At 43.1% G+C, this 18,692-nt stretch overlaps 1 protein-coding gene across 5 annotated transcripts in view; it reads right to left on the bottom strand.

Moving 5' to 3' along the window:
• Nucleotides 1-18,320, bottom strand: part of LYPD6B (LY6/PLAUR domain containing 6B) — a 70,314-nt gene extending 51,994 nt beyond the window's left edge. For 2 of the 5 annotated variants that reach the window (XM_025215988.1, XM_025215987.1), the window contains exon 1: nucleotides 18,266-18,320. The gene's annotated coding sequence lies outside the window, so the exon portion shown is untranslated. Of the gene's footprint in view, nucleotides 1-18,045; nucleotides 18,173-18,265 lie in introns of those variants that run through there. The other 3 variants (XM_025215986.1, XM_025215989.1, XM_025215985.1) reach the window with 3 other exon arrangements.
• Nucleotides 18,321-18,692: the final 372 nt, after the last annotated feature.

The raw sequence follows: 18,692 nt of genomic DNA, 5'->3' as shown, positions 1-18,692 counted from the left end.
CCCTCCCTTCCACTTACATGGGGCAATCAATGACTCATTACAATATCAAGGCAGGGGGCAATCAACCTACAGCCTACCCTTTTACTTAACTCAGAGCCTCCCTCTCTCACATAGCATAGCTGCATTTTTAGGACACACAGGCTAGGAACAGACATTCAAAAAGCCCAAGCCTGCATTGATTCAATCTTTGCAGGTTAGTCTAACCTGCAAAGCTTGAACTTATTTGGAGATGGATAGACATTCCCTTTTCATTCCAGAAATGCAGGCACATGACTGCAGTGGCTCAGGCTAGAAGCTGAAGGGGCAACAAAGCAGCCCTCCCTACACTTTACAGTGCTGAGCTAAAGGGGGGGCATGGCCAGGCCCCAACAGGATGCTCTGATTAGCCCAACAAGGAATTGATTAGAGTGTTTATCACCCCATTAAGAAAACAACAGAGGGACATTACCAGCTACCTGTTGATTCTGCCTTTGTCACAATATGGACGAGAGCCAGCATGTGGTCTGCTAACTAATACACAGGTACCTCTCTGCAAGGCACAAAGGAGCGGGGAACCCCTGCTTAGAAGGAAGTGGTGAGGGGGAGGGGGAAGCAGCCCACAGTCTCTGCCAGAGCTGAAGCCAGGGAGCAGGGGGCTGGGGCCAGCTCTGCTGCGGAGAAGAGATCCCCATCCACCCCAGAGAGCATGCTGGGGGTGTCTGGTTTAACTTAAAACAGCAAGGGGTCTGGGACAGACATTGCATAAACTGGTTTGACCCAAATCAGTCAAGTCTGATACTACAATCAACCAGGTTTATCTCAAACCAGTTTCAGCCATTTTCAAACTGGTTTATGTGCACTGAATATTTGTTTTGTTACAGGTTTAAACCAGTTTCTGATCACTTAGATGGGTTTATGTGTAATGTTTGTCCCTAGCCACACACAGCAACATACGTGCATTCAAACAAGTTCATATCTTCACCAACCAGAGGCAAAGTTTACCTGTGAGTTCAGAAACAACTCCATACATAATCCATTCAACTTGAGAGTTGTATGGGATGCCTTTCAAAATGGGCACACACAATTCAGCATAAAAATAAGAGTGAATAAATATTTTGTTCTAATTGCTCCTCTTTACTTTTTTTCTTGCACAATCAGCATATAAATGGGCTCTAAAAACTATCAGATGCCATTTCAACAACCTACATCTCCCAGCGAATGCAGATGAAAACTTACCTTACCGCTATTCCACTCTAAACAGAAGGTAATTCACAAGGGGAAAGATGAAATCTTATTCCTTTTGTGTGTGGAAGTTCAGATTCAAACTATTCACAATCAAAGTTTCCATGTGCTTTTCATAATGATACCCAAAGCTCCACATTAATTCTTTGCATGACCTTGGGAGATATATCATCAATTACTGATAGAAAAAATGGAACATATAGGCAAAAAAAAATCCACTGGTAAGCAATACACTGGTATATCTGAATGTAAGAGCTCTCCCTTTTGCACCATGCCACTTTTAACTTGATTCTTCGGTTATAGTCCCACATAAAAGAGGATCTTAATCTCTAAACAACAGACTATACAGATTCTCTTCATTGTTCACAAAAATTATGTAGCGCATACAAAAAGAAAGACTTGCAGGAAACTAGGGAGTAAAATTATTTCATCACAGGTTTTACCCCTGACTTTCCCCAGGTAATTCTGTATTGGTTTGATGCATTTACACTGGTATAGGGATTTGCAAATCTGTCTGTTCCTTGTATGCACCAGCATATGGACTACTGCACCACAATAATCTGTCTATCCAAACCTTGCATTTTTGTAATGGTTTTCATCTTTAAACCACTATGCAAACATTCAATAATCTTAATAGTGTGAGTGTGAGAGAGAGAGAGAGAGAGAGAGGCCCCCTCTACACATGCAGATAAGGGAACGATGGGCTCTAATGTATGATTCACATAATTTTGCTTCCTGTAATGCCACATGTGGATGAAAGGAGGTGTGATTTTGGGATCATGCATTAGATCCCACTGTTCATTATTGCTGACCTTGATGCACCCTTGCAGCTAGGAACCCCGTCAGCTGATGGGACTTCCAGCCTCAGGGGAGACCCTGCTTCATGTACACATTTAAGCTCAATAGCAACCAGCTGTAAAATTAGTACACATTTTCAAGGTCTAAATTTATAACTGGTTAGTACTTTTTATGATGTGATAGCTACTTCATGTGTATAGCTTGTCTTAAGGTAATTGAGTAATTAGCCAGCCAATTAATTGCACAATACCTGTAACATGCAGAGGGAGCCTGAGAGAGACAGAGAGAGCGAGCCTGAAACAGAGTGGGATGGATAGAGGCATTTCCCCTGTTTTACATGTGTGTAAACTGAGACAGGACAACCTAGTAGAAAATAGTGTATGCCGGGAATAAAACTTAGTTCAGTGCTTTTCCTCTTTGATTCTGAATGTGGTTTTTAGATCTTGCAAAAATATCTGCTATTGAATGCCTATTAATATACAAGTTTTAAAAGAGTTGTGAGATACAATTACAAGATACATAGTTAAAACTTAAGTTAAAATATCCCCACAAGATCAGAAAAAAAATATTTGTGCTAGTTCTGTTTGGTACAGAAAAGAGGTGGATCTTTCTTTCACTGACATAATCATAGAATCATAGAAAGCTAGGGTTGGAAGGGACCTCAGGAGGTCATCTAGTCCAACCCCTGGTCAAAGCAGAACCAGCCCCAACTAGATCATCCCAGCCAAAGCTTTGTCTAGCCAGCTGTTGAAAACCCTCAAGGATGGAGCTTCCACCACCTCTCTGGGTAACTGGTTCCAGTGTTTTAATACCCTCCTAGTGAGAACATTCTTCCAAATATAACCTACACTTTCCTTGCTGAAACTTGAGACCATTGCTCCTTGTTCTGTCATCTGCCACCCCTGAGAATAGCCTAGCTCCATCCTCTTTCAAACCCCGCTTCGGGTAGTTGAAGACTGCTATTAAGCTCCTTTCAGTCTCCACTTCTCTAAACTAAATAAGTCCAGTTCCCCCAGTCTTTCCTTATAAGCCATGTCCCCCAGCCCTCTCCCTCACCGCCCCCCCCACCACCATTTTTGTCGCCCTCCACTGGACTCTATCCAGTTTGTCCACATCCTTTTTGTAGTGGCGGGCCCAAAACTGAACACAGTACTCCAGATGTGGCTTCCAGGGCTGAATAGAGGGGAAGAATCTTTTCCCTGGACCTATTGGCAACACACCTACCAATGCAGCCCAGTATGCTGTTAGCCTTCTTGGCAACAAAGGCACACTGTTGGCTTATATTCAGTTTATTGTCCACTGTAACCCCCAGTCCTTTTCTGCAGAGCTGCTGCCCAGCTAGTCCTCCCCCAGCCCGTACTGGTGCATGGGATTGTTCTGTCCTAAGTGCAGGACTTTTCCTTGCTGATACTCATGAGATTCCTTTTGGCCCAATCCTCCAATTTGTCTAGATCTCAGAATCCTAGCCCTACTCTCCAGCATTATCTACTACTCCCTCCAGCTTGGTGTCATCAGCAAACTTGCTGAGGGTGCACTCTATGCCAGCTTCTAGGTCATTGATGAAGACATTGAACAAAACCAGACCCAGGACTGACCCCTGGGGGACTCCTTTTGATAACAGCTGCCAAGTAGACATTGAACCATTGATTGCTACTCTCTGATGCTCCAGCCAGTTTTCTATCCACCTTATAGTCCATTCATCCAGCCCATGCTTCCTTAGCTTGCCTGTGAGAATGTTGCGGGAGACTATATCAAAAGCCTTGCTAAAAATCAAGGTACACCACATCCACCAATCTCCCTGCATCCACTGAGCCAGTCACCTCGTCACAGAAGGCAATCAGGTTGGTCAGGCATGACTTGCCCTTGGTGAATCCATGCTGACTGTTCCTAATCACCCTTTTTTCCTTCAAGTGCTTAGAAATGGATTCCTTGAGGATCTGCTCCATGATTTTTCCAGGGACTGAGTTGAGGCTGACTGGTCTGTAGTACCCCAAATCCTCCTTCTTCCCTTTCTTAAATATGTGCACTGTTTGCCCTTTTCCAATCATCCAGGATCGCTGAGTTTTCAAAGCTGATGGCTCTGCAATCACATCAGCCAACTCCCTCACCCCCCTCAGGTGCATCCCATCCAGTCCCATGGACTTGTACACATCCAGCTTTTCTAAGTAGTCCCTAACCTATTCTTTCACAACTGTTGGCTGCTCACCTCCTCTCCAAACTGTGCTGCCCAGTGCAGTAGTCTGGAAGCTGCCCTTGCCTGTGAAGATGGAGGCTAAAAAGGCATTGAGCACTACAGCCTTTTCTGTATCCTCTGTCAGAAGGTTGTTTCCAACATTCAATAAGGGACCCACACTTTCCCTGATCCTCCTCTTACTACCGAGATACTTGTAGAAGCTCTTGTTACCCTTCACATCCCTTGCTAGCTGCAACTCCAATTGCACTTTGGCCTTCCTGACTTCACCCCTGCATGGCCAAGCAATGCTCTCATATTCATCCCTAGTTATTTCTTCAAGTTTCCATTTCTTATAAGCTGCCTTTTTGTGATTTTGTTTACTGAAGAGTTCCCTGCTAAGCCACGCTGGTTTTCTGCCATACTTGCTAGTTTTTCTGTGCATTGGGATAGTTTGTTCCTGCACTCTCAGTAAGGCTTCTCTAAAGTACAGCCAACTCTCCTGGACTCCTCTCCCTCTCAGTCTAGCTTCCCTGGGGATCCTGCCCATGAGTTTCCTGAGTGAGTTGAAGTCTGCTTTTCTGAAGCCCAGGGTCCTTACTCTGCTGCTCTCCTTCCTTCCTTTCCTCAGGATCCTGAACTCATTCATCTCATGATCACTTCTGCCCAAGTTGCCATCCACTCCTACATTCCCCACCAATTCTACCCCATTTGTGAGTAGCAGGTCAAGAAGAGTATGGCCCCTAGTTGGCTGCTCCAGCATTCGCACCAGAAAGTTGTCCCCAGTACTCTGCAAAACCTTCCTGGACTGCCTGTGCACTGCTGTATTGCCCTCCCCAGTGGATGTCAGGGTAATTGAAGTCCCCCATGAGAACCAGGGCCTGTGATTGGGAAACTTCCACTAGCTGTTTGAAGAAAGCCTCATCCACCACTTCCTACTGGTCTGGTGGTTGATAGCAGACCCCTGCCACAACATCACCGTTATTGCTCTCCCCTCTAACCTTAACACAGAAACTCTCAACAGGCCTATCTTCAGTTCCATACTGGAGCTCTGAGCAATTACATGGCTCTTGCATAAAGTGCAACTCCTCCTCCTCTTCACCCCTGCCTGTCCTTCCTGAACAGTTTGTACCCAATGGGAACTTTCTAATTGTACAAGATCTATAGCACAATGTATTCATTCCCTAGCAGCTATGACACTTGTCATGATAACTAAACCCTTGAAATTTCTGTTCAGCGTTTTCAGAAGCAAAGTACTCTACTTTAAGTGGGTAGCCCTTCCAGCAGTCATGCGTTGTGAATAAAGCAATCACAGACACGGTTGGTTATGTATAGTCTGTCAGAGGTCAATAAACTAGGACTGCCAGACCATATTACTTCTTACAGGTCCTGGTGTGTGTGATGGTATCTGAGGATTTTGGCCCAACCCCCCAAAAATTGTGCCTCCTGCCATGCATGTCTGCCATGACAAGAGTGCTATTTTTGGGAGCTGGGGTAACATTCCTCAGATTCTAATCACGCAACTAAACTAATGTCTGGTAGCAGCCTTACACTACAGGTCCACAATAATCTTAGTGCTATGCTATATTCAAAATAAAAGACAGGATGTGTTTCTGTCAGTTTCTGTTGACAATGTTTCTGTCAGGTTTGCTGGGCAGTATCTCAAGCCCCTGCTACACATGACGCATATTATGCAATTCACCAGTGAATCATGCAATCTATCTTTCTTTCTCATGTTCTTGTGACAAATCTAGCAAAATTCACAGATCTCTGCTATGGCCTCGACCTGTGGGCTTCTAGCCACTCATCCCAGTGTTCACGCCACTGAAGAAGGTAATCACACAAGAAACTTAGACCAGCCACATGTACAAAGTAATTATCACACAGTTAACTGGTTAATTACGCAGTAAATTTAGACCAGCCACATGTACAAATTATCACATGATAAAAATGTCCAGCTATAAAAAGAACCAACCAGCTATAAAATTGGTGCATGCCAATATGTAATAAAGCCATAGCTAGTTTCTATCCAGCTTGAATATGAACATGTAGCAGGGCCCTTAGTGAAGTGAAATTAGATTAATATCACTATAATCTGTATAATAGTTCAGTGCAACATGAAAGTTTTGCTTGAAAGTATGCAGTCTGCTTTGTTGATTGTAATGAGAGTATTCTGTTTATCATAGCACTAATTCAGCACAGACAATGGCATTGGTATCCTCAACAGGCCTATCTTCAGTTCCATACTGGAGCTCTGAGCAATTACATGGCTCTTGCATAAAGTGCAACTCCTCCTCCTCTTCACCCCTGCCTGTCCTTCCTGAACAGTTTGTACCCAATGGGAACTTTCTAATTGTACAAGATCTATAGCACAATGTATTCATTCCCTAGCAGCTATGACACTTGTCATGATAACTAAACCCTTGAAATTTCTGTTCAGCGTTTTCAGAAGCAAAGTACTCTACTTTAAGTGGGTAGCCCTTCCAGCAGTCATGCGTTGTGAATAAAGCAATCACAGACACGGTTGGTTATGTATAGTCTGTCAGAGGTCAATAAACTAGGACTGCCAGACCATATTACTTCTTACAGGTCCTGGTGTGTGTGATGGTATCTGAGGATTTTGGCCCAACCCCCCAAAAATTGTGCCTCCTGCCATGCATGTCTGCCATGACAAGAGTGCTATTTTTGGGAGCTGGGGTAACATTCCTCAGATTCTAATCACGCAACTAAACTAATGTCTGGTAGCAGCCTTACACTACAGGTCCACAATAATCTTAGTGCTATGCTATATTCAAAATAAAAGACAGGATGTGTTTCTGTCAGTTTCTGTTGACAATGTTTCTGTCAGGTTTGCTGGGCAGTATCTCAAGCCCCTGCTACACATGACGCATATTATGCAATTCACCAGTGAATCATGCAATCTATCTTTCTTTCTCATGTTCTTGTGACAAATCTAGCAAAATTCACAGATCTCTGCTATGGCCTCGACCTGTGGGCTTCTAGCCACTCATCCCAGTGTTCACGCCACTGAAGAAGGTAATCACACAAGAAACTTAGACCAGCCACATGTACAAAGTAATTATCACACAGTTAACTGGTTAATTACGCAGTAAATTTAGACCAGCCACATGTACAAATTATCACATGATAAAAATGTCCAGCTATAAAAAGAACCAACCAGCTATAAAATTGGTGCATGCCAATATGTAATAAAGCCATAGCTAGTTTCTATCCAGCTTGAATATGAACATGTAGCAGGGCCCTTAGTGAAGTGAAATTAGATTAATATCACTATAATCTGTATAATAGTTCAGTGCAACATGAAAGTTTTGCTTGAAAGTATGCAGTCTGCTTTGTTGATTGTAATGAGAGTATTCTGTTTATCATAGCACTAATTCAGCACAGACAATGGCATTGGTATCCTTCCCTAAACCTATGGGAATTGCAGGTCCACCACAAAGTGCAGCCATCTCAGGGGTAGAAGAGACCCACAGCAATCTGACATAGCTCAATTGAGTTAGAATATTTTTGGTGCATGTGTGTTACTTTTGCCTTTATGTACTTCCCCTTAGTCTTTCAACTCTGAAGTAGGATCGCACAGCATAACTGGTGTATATATAACTTTTTTTGTCAAGGCCTAAAGAGATATTTAGAAATGCACAAACAAAAATTAGGCAAATTTTCACTTTTCACATGTTTTAATTAGCTATGAATAATGAATCACATAACATTTGTTAACCCTTGGATTCTTTGTGGGTGACACTCTGTTGTGACATCCATTATCAAATTATATTGAAGTGTTGGCTGAAATCACTAGCATGCTTGTATAGCTACATGTGTTGAAAGGAAGGTGAAGAGGCAGAATAAATAGTTTCCAAGACCTGCTGCTCTTACTCTTATCTGAGCTGCCTGCATGCAAACCTTCACGTCACAGTTTATATCTGTGATTCTCAAGCCTTCAAGATACACATGTTGAGACGATGTTCTGAGTTTTCATTCATTCCTGTTTGAAGCAGAAGTCCTATTAGCTTCAGTAAATGTTCTCCGCAAGGTTTTCCTTTGTAATCAATTTTTTTTTGACAGAGTTAAAGACAGACCTTGCCTATAATGGCAAACCCTTATGACAGAGCATATATTGGTTCCTCAAATGAAAATTAAAACTACTGGCAAAAACATGGTGTCACAGGGTCCCCCCTGTTTTGTTTTGTTTTGTTTTTGAGATTGTTATACAAAGTGCAGGAGGATACCTTGCTCTTATTATAATGACCACCCAGATTGTGGTCCTGGCCTTATGGGTCAATTGCATGGCTCCATACCTTTATAGGTCAGTTGCATGGCTCTGCACCTCTCCTACACCATGCCCCATGCCTCGCAGATGGCATCCTTACAGATGTTCTACCAATTGCTGATGCAACACCTCATTGGGCCTTCTGACCCCTTGGCCTCTCAGCCCCACTCCAGGCCTTCAGACCTCTCAGTCTCTTTGCACAGCCTCTTCCTGGGCTGTCAGACCCCTCAGTCTCCCTCTTGGCCCCACTCAGGTTACCACACCCTTGGTCTCTCCTCCGGCCCCTCAGACCTCTCAGTCTCACACAACCACTCCCTGGGCTACCAGGCCCCTCGGTCTCTCTCTTGGCCCCTCTCCAGACTGCCAGCTCCTTTTGGTCCCTCGTCCTGGACCATCTTAAACATCCCTTGCTGAAACTTGAGACCTTTGCTCCTTGTTCTGTCATCTGCTACCACTGAGAAAAATCTAGTTCCTGTTGTTTGGGGTGCGCACAGCAGCAAGAGCCGACCCCCTCCCCCCTGCGCCCCCAGACGAGTCATGGCTCTGTCTTGTGTCCTGCCCTGCCTCGGCTAGGCAGCACCTGCCCCAGCCCCACTCCTTCCTCACCACAGGGGCCTTGATCTACACCCCCACGCCCTTTCCCTCCTCCCTTCCCTTCCACCACAACAGACTTACCTGCTGCATACTACTCTTCAAGCTGCTGGGCTGTGCTCCTCACCCACGTGCATGCTCAGGCCTTTATCAGCCAAATTAATTGGCCATATCAGGCCGATTTCCAATACAGTAAATTTTCTTTATATCGGTGCCGATCCAATATTGGACCAATGTATCGGTGCACCTCTACTTCCCAACATTTTTTGCTGCCCTCCACTGGACTCTCCAATTTGTCCACATCCTTTCTGTAGTGGGGGGACCCAAAAACTGAACACAGTACTCCAGATGTGGCTTCACCAGTGCTGAACAGAGGGGAAGAATCTCTTCCCTGGATCTATTGGCAACACACCTACCAGTGCAGCCCAGTATGCTGTTAGCCTTCTTGGCAACAAGGGCACACTGCTGGCTCATATTCAGCTTATTGTCCTCTGTAACCCCCAGGTCCTTTTCTGCAGAGCTGCTGCCCAGATGGTTTAGTCAGGCATGGTTTAGACAGGCATGGTACTGTCTTAAGCATGGGATAGGACTAGATGACCTCCTGAAGTCCCTTTCAGCTCTGTTTTCCTTTTTTTAAGAGGAAAGAGGCTAAAAGAAATATCTAGGTAGTATAATATAACTATGTATATAGTATGTTGTGTGTATATGTATATAATAGCAAAGGAGGAAAATATGACTGATAAAGATATAGGGGGGTTATAAATGACAAAGGGGTAGTAATAGTAGTCTAAAAAAGGTTTAAATGAGAATAAAGACATTGAGCTCCTTAAGCAAAACTTCAGGCTCAAGATAAGGCAATATCTCCTAAGAGATTTTAAGAATCCCAGGAAGGGGCCAAAAAGTGACATGAATAATGCTAGCTACTGTAAGTTCCCCTATTCCTCTGAATGAGAGAAAGAGGTGGGGAGAGAGAGAGCACATGCATATATATCACCCTCCCCCACACCCCACTCCAGAACTCCTTATGCACATCAAAAACTATGCACATCCAGAATTTCATTTAAACAAGACTTGAAAACTCTACTTTGAAGAACTGCTGGAAGCGAACAACATATTTATATGATATTTACTTGCTGCAGTACAGTTCAGCCATTAGATTTTTAGGTGATTTGTGGGAGTTATAGGAAAAAAGGAATGGTCTTTTGTTGTGGAACAATGGAAATCCAGGTTTATTTGGGGGTTTTTGTAGCTTATTGCTGCTGTTTAAAGAGTATTATGGCCATATGTGTTATGATAGGCTAAGTTAAGCAGACTGTCCTGAGAAGTAAGAGGTGCAGGGTGCTACCAGTCTAGTATTGCAGCTCAGGCTGCTTTCACATTTTCTCATGAGCTCCTGTCTGTATTCCTTAATCTCTGCCTTAGGCTAAGTACAGATAGTCAAAAAGCCCAAGGCTGAATCAATTCAGCCTATGCAGGTTAGTCAAAGCTGCAAAGATTAAACTGAGAAACAACTGGACACTCATTTACCTTTGATTCAGAAAACGCAGCCACATGCCTGCAGTGGCTTAGGCCACAAGCTAGGGGGGGGGGGGGGGGGGGCGGTGGGGGGGGGGGGGGGGGGTGGGGGGCACTAGAGCACAGCTCTCTAGCACTTCCTCTTCCTGCTGCCCCCAAGGTCTCTGGGATTTGCAGTTCAGCATTACAGAAGCAGGACTCTGCAGGGTTGCTCATCACTTACTCTTTCTGCTTCCGAGTGCCTCTGAGTTTTGTAGTCCACAGTTGCAGCCAGCGGTAGCTTTCAGTAAGGTTAGCAGGGCAGGGCAGCTCTGTACTTGGGGGAAGGGGGATTTAAACTGAGAGAAGAGGTGGGGGGCAACACACCCTCCCTGGCCCCAGACCCCAGCTGGAGTTTCCGGGGGGGCAGTCCCTGCCTCTGTCCCCCTCCACTCCCCCCCACCCCCAACCAGGCATCAGAGTCCAGTCCAGCACAGTCTGAAGCAGAGAGTACAGTCCAGCCCAGGGCTGGAAAGCATGCTGGGATGCTGGGGGACTCTGATTTAACTTGAACCAGGAAGGGGTCTGGGACAGAAGTTTCATAAGCCAGTTTGACCCAAATCAGTTAAGTCTGATACTACATTGAACCAGGTTTATCTTAAACCAGTTTCAGCTATTTTGAAACTGGTTTATGTGCACTGAACTTCTGTTCTGTTACAGGTTTAAACAAGTTTCTGATCACTTAAACCAGTTTATGTGTAACTTCTGTTCCTAGCCCTAAAGACTGCATTCAAATTCAGATATATTTTAAAAAGTAAAGCTATCATAGAAATAGATTTCTCTGAAATAAGTTTTTTAAAATTCTCAAAAATTAATATTCCAAAAAATTAAAGCCAATTTTCTTTAGAATGAAATTAGAGGCCCCACTTTTAAAGATTTATACTGCCTATCAGATATTTAAAATAATTTAAAACATGAAAACCAAAAGTAATCATGTGGCTTGAAGAAATAGAACTGAGCAAGTAAGTCATGGATCTTTCTACCTCTAGCTGGCAAATCCAAATCCACACATTAGATACTTGCTGGTAGGTAGATCTGTCACAACAAAAGCCAACTTCTGCATACCACATTTTAAAACATCATAGGACATATCTTACATTTATAATCTAGACTCCAACTTTGGACCAGCAAAAGGTACATCAGTGGACACCTGAGTGAAAGCGAACAGACCTACTTATCTGAGCAAAGTAAAAGATGTACAGCCCTATATAGAAACACTGCCTGAGAGTAGATTAGATACAATACCTGTGGAAAACGTATGGAGCACAATCCTGTACTGTAGATGGTTGGAGGGTAGATACACTTAAAAACTGGAGCACTGCCAGAATCCCCCCTGCTGGGAGTTTTGCACCCGTGAAGGAAGCTCTGTGCTGCCCCTTGCTCGGTGCCACACCAAACAGTGTCTCTGTGGGCTCAGGCATGAGTGCAGCAAGCAGAATGGTGCTCCTCTCCTTCCACAATGCACCATTTGGTGAGGTGCAGGGCAAGGGCAGTGCAGGGCCTCCGACACTGCTGCACAGGCTTCTCGTGGGACAAGGAGGGAGACTACTCCCAGGATCCCAGAGGAGCACTACTCCTCCTGCCCAACTCATCCCCAAGATATGCATCTTTGTGCCCCACTGTGCTGCACAGCTCCTGTGGCCAGGCAGGAACAGCACGGGGCATCTTCCCCCATTGTTGAAAAGACTCCCAGTATGGGGGATCCCAAAGCCCCCTCCTAGTTGGTGACCTGGACAGGTGCCTTGCTTGTCCCAACCTAATTATGCTACTGGATCAGACACATAGCTCGATAGCTTGCTGTTTCCTGTCTTATCCTAGAGTGGTGTTTTCAAAATGGCACTGCTGTAGATTATGAAAAAACTAACACCACTGAGTGAACATCACCATCTGCTGCATGAATTTGCAGCTGTGTATAAACATAAGATGAAACCACTCAACAAAACATTCCCAAGTTCAGATCTTCTACACCAAGTGTCAGCCTGGGGCACATTTTTATGGTTAAGCTCCAGTATTTATTCTTAAAAACAGGGAGGGGTACATACATTTTTTCTGACAGGCTCTTAATTATTACTGTCAATAAAAATATATTAGCAAAAGAGTGGGGGGGAGGTGGGACTGGAAAACTGAACAGAAAATCTAAATGAACCTAATCAGTAAAAATTATTAGATGGTAAGAATTAGGGACAGTTGCTTAGGTAGCCAAGAGTGGGAAAAATGGGCTAAATTAATAAACATACCTTTTACCTTTAAATATAAACTAAAGAATTCTGCGGCACTCATTTACACATCAGGTTGCAGGCAGCCCTCTTCCATCTTACCATGCAAATGAATAGGAAGCAATTAAGTTTATTACAGGGGGGAAAAAAGAAGTTCAACAACCTTTTGAAATAAGAGACCGTTCCTTCTGGAATTCTCTTCTCCACTTATCTATCATGAATGGACTTGAGTGATTCAAATGCAGCTGAAAATACATCAACACCACCCCAAAGAGCAAGAACATGCTTATCATTTAGCACAGTCTGCTGAATACAAAGATATATTCTCAGGCCTTTCCATAAACTAAGCTAATACAAAATTAGCACGCAAAGTAACTCAAAATACATTTTACATTCTTATATTACAATTGCTATAATAATTGTATTTAGGTTGGGGAACAGGCAACCAAATAGCTGAAAACTGATATAAATCAATAAAAGAAGAGAAAGAGGCAGGTCAATGGCCACATCATAAAATAAGCATATGTAAAATGGCCTAAGGAGGTTTGAAAGTGGTATCCCATTGACTGTAAATGAAGCAGAGACAGCTGCAAGCTAGGAGAGAAAAAACAGACCAAACATATGGGAGTTGGATGGATTTGGCACAAAACCCAAGAAAGTGGTGTCCAATGGAGAAGGCCTTTGTCTGAAACTGGACTGAGTGCTGATGCAAGAAAGAGGGACAATAAGAATCCCCTCCCCTATTCTGCTCTGCTGCAGCACTCTCAAACCCTAACCTATAATCATCCTTGGCTGGCTAATCTTTCTCCAAAAGAGTAACATTGGACAAAGTTCTGCCCCAGTGGCACCAACCAGCCCAGCTCCAACCTATGCAGTCATTTAGGACAAGTAATGTGCTTGGTACTGCTACTTTACCTTGTATATTTTTACTTCTCTTAGAGCCCAAACTCACCCTGCATAGCAGAGTACTGGATAGCCTGCAGAGTAGCACTAGACTGTTCAAAACGATTGGCTTTATATCATTCTGCACAGGTTTGTTTCAACAGCTTGTATCATAAAATACAAGAGCTCTTACATCAGGGAAAGATTACCAGCTGTGACACTGCTTTCAAACAATAGCTTAACACACTAAAGGATTGATGTGACAAACTCTATGAAGTACAAGATGTGCATAGAAGAATGAAACGGTTGATCACATCCTGGCCACCAGCATTGACTGCTACCTGCTGGAAGAGGAAACCTCACAGCTGCCATACATGTAACCTGATAGAAGAGAATTCCTCTTCTAAAATATTAGCTTATTATTGTTTACACACACATGCACAGATTCATAACTAATTTTTTTTCTTTAAAGTTGTCAATGTGATACTCTAACTGCAATACAACATGACCCATGGTTATGTCATACTGAAGGCAGCAGCTAGGGTACAGCTGAATCCACAGTAAGAGCTCACAGTACAGGCTTTGCAATGATAACTTCACAGTACCAGCATAAAATTGGAGGTTTATGTAAAAATCAGCAATATAGGCTGGCCAGCAAACTACTAAACATGCCAGCACACAAACACCCAGCTTAGGTCTCTTGTTCCCCATGTCCTCAGAAATCAGGATTATAAAAGTGGTAGCAAAGTGGAGGAATGAGAAGAGAGATCCCCTTTCCTCCACCTAAGAACTCGCTACCCAGTACTCCAAGCAGCAATGATGAGCTCTACCAATCTTCTCAGGCTGCCTTCCTCACTGCAAAAGTTTCATTGAGATGATGAGAAGCATCTCAGCTCTCTCACTTCAGTATCATCAAAGTGATGCATTGCAAGGCATTCTAAGTTAAAAAGAGCATCAAGAGCAAATTCAAGGAGAAAAAAAAAAAATCTGTGCACAGTCCCTTAAACAATTCAGTCCCCTAAGTCACAGCCACACTGAAAGGCTGCTGACTTGCACAAAAGGCTACAGGAGATCAGCTACCACTTAAATGTTTAAGAGCCCTAGGCTAATTCTTGGTTATTACATGTGCCACTTCCTACGCTTCACACACTGATGTGGACTGCCTCTTTGATGTTTCAGTTTTAAGTCTAGGAAAGGACCACCAGGGTCAATTTGGCTTGTAAGTCCAGCCCATACAGTGAAACTGCCTGGTCTTTGTTTTGCATTGTTTCCCTAAATCAGTGAAAGGAGACAATCCCTTGGATTTATTTTAAAATTTGTACTCAAGTATGCAGATAGCAAAACACTCGTAATAAATGTTATATGTTTATTATTTATGTTATACATTTATTACACATCTGCACGCACACACGCATGCACCAGGTGATCCATAAAACAAAAGCACCAGACAAATAATCAATCATAGTTTTTCCTAATCCATAAACCTACACCCTTTGTGATAAGAATATCTAGTGGCCACAACTGCATTATGCCTCCCCGTAAGCTATTTCCTTAGTGCTTTTAAATTAATTTATGTGATATACTGTATAAACTGTACCCAACTACCAAAAAGTATATTAGACAAATAAACTGCTTTTCATAGGAATCACAGGAAAGTAGGGCTGGAAGGGACCTTACAAGGTCATCTAGCCTAGCCCTCTGCTCAAGGCAGGATTATCCCTGACTAAACCATCTCAGCCATGTGTCTGTCTGAGCTGCTTTTGCAAGTTTCCAAGCACAGAGAATTCACAACTTCCCTAGGTAGCCTGTTCAAATGCTTGACCACTCTCATAGTCAAAAAGTTTCTCCTAATCTCCAGTCCTACTGCGACTTAGTGCCATTGCTCCACTACAGCCACAAAGAAAAGGCCATCTCCATCCTTTCAGGTATTTCAAGACTATTATCAAATCCCCCCTCAGTCTTCTCTTCTCCAGGCTAAATATCCCAAGTCCTTTCAGCCTTTCCTCATAAATCTTGCCTCCCAGACCTCTAATCATTTGTGCTAACCTGCACTGGACTCTTTCCAAACAGCCCACATCTTCTTTGAAGTATGGAGCCCAAAACTAACACAGTACTCGAGGTGAGGCCTCACGAGGGCTGAATAGATTTGCAAGTGACACTCCTGTTAATACAATCCAAAAGGTCGTTGGCTTTTTTTGCAACAAGGCCACACTGTTGGCTCATATTCAGCTTCTGGTCCACCATAACACCCAGGTCCTTCTCTGCAGTACAGCAACCAAGACAGTTATTCCCCAGTCTGTATCTGTACGTGTGGTTATTCCAGCTGATCCTTGTTGAATTTCATGTGGTTAATTGTAGACCATCATTTCTCCAGTCTCTCCAGGTCATTCTGGATCCCAGCCCTGCCCTCCAGAGTGTTTGCAATTCTATTCAACTTGGTGTCATCTGAAAATTTTCTAAGTGTGCACTCGACCCCATCATCCAAATAATTAATGAAGATGCTGAACAATACTGAACCCAGAACAGACCCCTGGAAACTCCACTTAATACCTCCTCCCAACTGGACACTGAGCCACTGAGGACTACTACACTGAATACAATGATCCAACCACTTATGTATCTACCTGCCAGTATTTTCCTCTAGTCTGCATTTCCTTAGCTTGTTAATGAGGATATCATGGCAGACAGCATAAAAAGCCTTGTTAAAGACCTGCTCTGTGATCTTTCCAAGTACAGAGGTCAGGCTAACTGGTCTGTAGTTCTTTGGATTCTCCTTCTTTCCATTCTTAAAGATGGGCACTATGGGAACTTTTACACATGCTCCGGGAGAAGGGGGAGGGGGGGGGAGCGCTTTAATTAAAGCAGCTCCAAGAGCCACTCTAATTAAAGTGCTGCTGTGTCATGTATCAGCGTCCCCACACTTAAAAATGATGACAGGGGCACTTGAAATAAAGCTTGTTGAACAAGCTTTATTTTATGTGCCCCTGTCACAATTTTTAAACACAGGGACACTGATACACAAGACGCAGGAGGTTGTGGGAGCACCGGAACTGCCACGCTCCAACAGACTCGATTAATCGAATGTGCTGCAACATGCTGGAATTCCAGCGCAGAGCAGCCTCTACGCTCATGTCTAAGTGCCCTATATTTGCCCTTTTCCAGTCATCTAGGACCTTGCCTGACCTCCATGAGTTCTCAAAAAGGATAGGCAATGGCTCCAAAATTACCTCAGCCAATTCCTCCAGTACTCTTGGGTGCATCCAATCCAGCCTTGCTGACTTGAAAGTTTCTAGCTTCTCTAAGTAATCCCTAACCTGATCTGCCGTTACTATAGGCTGTCTGTCTCCTCTCTCTCTACAGTTAACTCCACTCATCAGCTGGTAGATGCCCCTCTTGTAAAAAACAAAATAAAAAAGGCATTAAGTACTTCAGGATTTCTGCATCATCATGACTCGATCACCTTCTGCGTTCCACAAGGGATCTGGGGAATCTCTGGTCTTCCTCTTACTTTTGACATAACAGAATCCCTTTTTACTGCCTTTCATGTTGTTTGCCAGCTGCATCTCAAACTGTGCCTTGGCCTTCTTAATTTTCTCCCTGCATGCCCGTGCAATACTCTTATACTTTTCCCTAGTACTGACCAAGTTTTAAGAAGGACAGAAAACAAACAGGTACTTCCCCATAATAAATTAAATATCTGCCCACACAATTAAATGCCCCCTCCACTTTCCACATGAAAACAGGAGAAAAAATAGGACATAGCCCCAAAGGTTAAAACTCTGGCTCTGACAGCTCAGCAAGAGAAACAAATTCCTAAAAGCTCTAACTCAGAAATACTACTGCTCATTTTTAAAGGACCCATCAAAACTGAACAGCTAAGTGATACAAAAGCAAAGCACACAGTATTTTCACTGGGGACAAAGTTTCTTCAATGAAAACAAGGAATTTAGTAGCTATATATATATATATATATATATATATATATATATATATATATAAAATATGTGGTCTATACATGTATGTGGTGCCCTACACAGCAATTTGTATACTTCTGTACACAAGTTATGAAATATGTTTAAATAGTGCAAGCTCAGTATTCATACATTCTGACAATGCAAAGAAGTATGCTACAAGAGCCCAAGGAATTCTGTTTCTCATTATCTACATATAATACAAACACTTTAAAAGCCATGGACAGATAAGCATTTTTCGTCCCCTGATTGTTGCTACCATTGTCCCAGAACGGGGTCAGAAGTTAATGTAATGAAATTATGGTGTCCCAGCTGAAGAACACGATGCTGTTCTATTATAGCTTAAGCCCTTACCTTAAAATGAAGCTGTAATGGTCCTCATCTGGAGAGTAAAGGTAATTTGCTTGCAGATAAGGTTGGTCAGTTGATCAAAGATAACAACAGATAAGATAAATTCAAGGATTTGCTAATCTGAACTGAGAACAGTTTACTTACAGCAGACTAAACAATTAATAACTAAAGCTAGGAAAAATCAATGGGATAAAGGTGCTGGAATGAAAGACTAGTAATTTACCTTACTCATGAGCATTCACTGTTGTACCACTGCTGTACTCTTTCCATAACACACTCTGAAGACAAAGAACATACAGAAAAAAAACATTTTTGTGTATTACACACACAAATAACTGTATATTAAAACTCAAGGACCCTGTAAGCCCCTGGTTAAATCACTGGCCTATTTAGAAAGAATGGTGGAGTAATTACTAGCCTGAGACTTCAAAGACCCAGCTTCAAATCAATGCTTCACCACAGACTTCCTGTCTGAACTTAGGCAAGTCCCTTCAGAAATGCTTATACCACAGTCTCACAATATGAAGCAGCTCAGCACACTGCAGTGTTCCACGCATGCTTCCTCCAGAACCAGCTGCCTTCAATTAGCTAAGGCCAATGACATTCATTTAAGGCGTAATGGGATCTGATCCATGATCCTAACAATAATA

The sequence above is a fragment of the Alligator sinensis genome, unplaced genomic scaffold (genome assembly GCF_000455745.1).
Source record: "Alligator sinensis unplaced genomic scaffold, ASM45574v1 scaffold810_1, whole genome shotgun sequence".
Classification (NCBI taxonomy): domain Eukaryota; kingdom Metazoa; phylum Chordata; order Crocodylia; family Alligatoridae; genus Alligator; species Alligator sinensis.
Note: the sequence above shows the minus strand (reverse complement) of the source record. Positions and strands in the feature narration are given on the sequence as shown.